The sequence below is a fragment of the Ambystoma mexicanum genome, chromosome 9 (genome assembly GCF_040938575.1).
Source record: "Ambystoma mexicanum isolate Mex_15411 chromosome 9, UKY_AmexF1_1, whole genome shotgun sequence".
In the NCBI taxonomy this organism is placed as follows: Eukaryota; Metazoa; Chordata; class Amphibia; order Caudata; family Ambystomatidae; genus Ambystoma; species Ambystoma mexicanum.
The window spans coordinates 39,978,966-39,981,506 of NC_090931.1; the positions used below are offsets into that span (position 1 = coordinate 39,978,966).

The 2,541-nt window shown below is 52.1% G+C and overlaps 1 pseudogene; it reads left to right on the forward strand.

The window, feature by feature from the left end:
* Positions 1 to 1,527: 1,527 nt before the first annotated feature.
* LOC138487243 (300 kDa antigen AG231-like) lies at positions 1,528 to 2,013 on the forward strand (annotated as a pseudogene).
* Positions 2,014 to 2,541: the final 528 nt, after the last annotated feature.

Sequence of the window (2,541 nt, forward strand, 5' to 3'; positions counted from 1 at the left end):
ATCCTGTGTAGATGCAGGATGCTGTGCAGATGCAGGATCCTCTGTAGATCCAGGATCCTGTGTAGATGTAGGATCCTGTGTAGATGCAGGATCCTGTGCAGATACAGGATCCTGTTCAGATGCAGAATCCTATCTAGATGCAGGATCCTGTGCAGATGCAGAATGCTGTGCAGATGCAGTCTCCTATGTAGATGCAGGATCCTGTGTAGATGCAGGATCCTGTGAAAATGCAGTATCCTGTGCAGATGCAGGATCCTGTGCAGATGCAGGATCCCTGTGCAAATGCGGGATCCTGTGCAGATGCAGGATCCTGTGCAGATGCAGGATCCCTGTGCAAATGCGGGATCCTGTGCAGAAGCAGGATCCTGTGCAGATGCAGGATCCTGTGCAGATGCAGGATGCTGTACAGATGCAGGATCCTGTGCAGATGCAGGATCCTGTGCAGATGCAGGATGCTGTGCAGATGCAGTCTCCTGTGCAGATGCAGGATCCTCTGTAGATGCAGGATCCTCTGTAGATGCAGGGCCTTGTGCAGATGCATGATGCTGTGCAGGTGCAGTCTCCTGTGAAGATGCAGGATCCTATGTAGATGCAGGATGCTGAGGAGATGCAGTCTCCTGTGCAGATGCAGGATCCTCTGTAGATGCAGGATCCTCTGTAGATGCAGGATCCTGTGCAGATGCAGGATCCTCTGTAGATGCAGAATCCTGTGCAGATGCAGGGTCCTCTGTAGATGCAGGATCCTGTGCAGATGCAGGATCCTGTGCAGATGCAGGATGCTGTGTAGATGCAGGATCCTCAGTAGATGCAGGATCCTGTTCAGATGCAGGATCCTGTGTAGATGCAGGATCCTGTGAAAAGGCAGGATCCTGTGCAGATGCAGGATCCCTGTGCAAATGCGGGATCCTGTGCAGATGCAGGATCCTGTGCAGATGCAGGATCCTGTGCAGATGCAGGATCCCTGTGCAAATGCGGGATCCTGTGCAGATGCAGGATCCTGTGCAGATGCAGGATCCTGTGCAGATGCAGGATGCTGTACAGATGCAGGATCCTGTGCAGATGCAGGATCCTGTGCAGATGCAGGATCCTCTGTAGATGCAGGGCCCTGTGCAGATGCATGATGCTGTGCAGGTGCAGTCTCCTGTGAAGATGCAGGATCCTATGTAGATGCAGGATGCTGAGGAGATGCAGTCTCCTGTGCAGATGCAGGATCCTCTGTAGATGCAGGATCCTCTGTAGATGCAGGATCCTGTGCAGATGCAGGATCCTCTGTAGATGCAGAATCCTGTGCAGATGCAGGGTCCTCTGTAGATGCAGGATCCTGTGCAGATGCAGGATCCTGTGCAGATGCAGGATGCTGTGTAGATGCAGGATCCTCAGTAGATGCAGGATCCTGTGCAGATGAAGGATGCTGTACAGATGCAGGATCCTGTGTAGCTGCAGGATCCTGTGCAGATGTAGGATGCTGTACAAGTGCAGGATCCTCTGTGGATGCAGGATCCTGTGTAGCTGCAGGATGCTGTGCAGATGCAGGATCCTGTGTAGATGCAGGATCCTGTGTAAATGTAGGATCCTGTGCAGATGCAGGATCCTGTGCAAATGCAGGATCCTGTGCAGATGCAGGATCCTGTGTAGATGTAGGATCCTGTGCAGATGCAGGATCCTATGCAGATGCAGGATCCTCTGTAGATGCATGATCCTGTGCAAATGCAGGATCCTGTGCAGATGCAGGATCCTGTGCAGATGCAGTTTCCTGTGCAGATGCAGGATCCTCTATAGATGCAGGATCATCTGTAGATGTAGGATCCTGTGCAGATGCATGATCCTGTTCAGATGCAGGAACCTGTGTAGATGCAGGATCCTGTGCAGATGCAGTCTCCTGTGCAGATGCAGGATCCTGTGTAGAGGCAGGATCCTGTGCAGATGCAGGATCCTGTTCAGATGCAGGATCCTGTGTAGATGCAGGATCCTGTGAAAATGCAGGATCCTGTGCAGATGCAGGATCCTGTGTAGATGCTGCATCCTTGTGCAAATGCAGGATCCTGTGCAGGTGCAGGATCCTGTGCAGATGCAGGATGCTGTACAGATGCAGGATCCTGTGTAGATGCTTGATCCTGTGTAGCTGCAGGATCCTGTGCAGATGCAGAATGCTGTACAGATGCAGGATTCTCTGTGGATGCAGGATCCTGTGTAGCTGCAGGATGCTGTCCAGATGCAGGACCCTGTGCAGATGCAGGATCCTGTGTAAATGTAGGATCCTGTGCAGATGCATGATCCTGTGGAAATGCAGGATCCTGTGCAGATGCAGGATCCTGTGCAGAGGCAGGATCTTGTGCAGATGCAGGATCCTCTGTGCAAATGCAGGATCCTGTGCAGATGCAGTATCCTGTGCAGATGCAGTTTCCTGTGCAGATGCAGGATCCTCTATAGATGCAGGATCCTCTGTAGATGTAGGATCCTGTGCAGATGCAGGATCCTGTGCAGATGCAGGAACCTGTGTAGATGCAGGATCCTGTGCAGATGCAGTCTCCTGTGCAGATG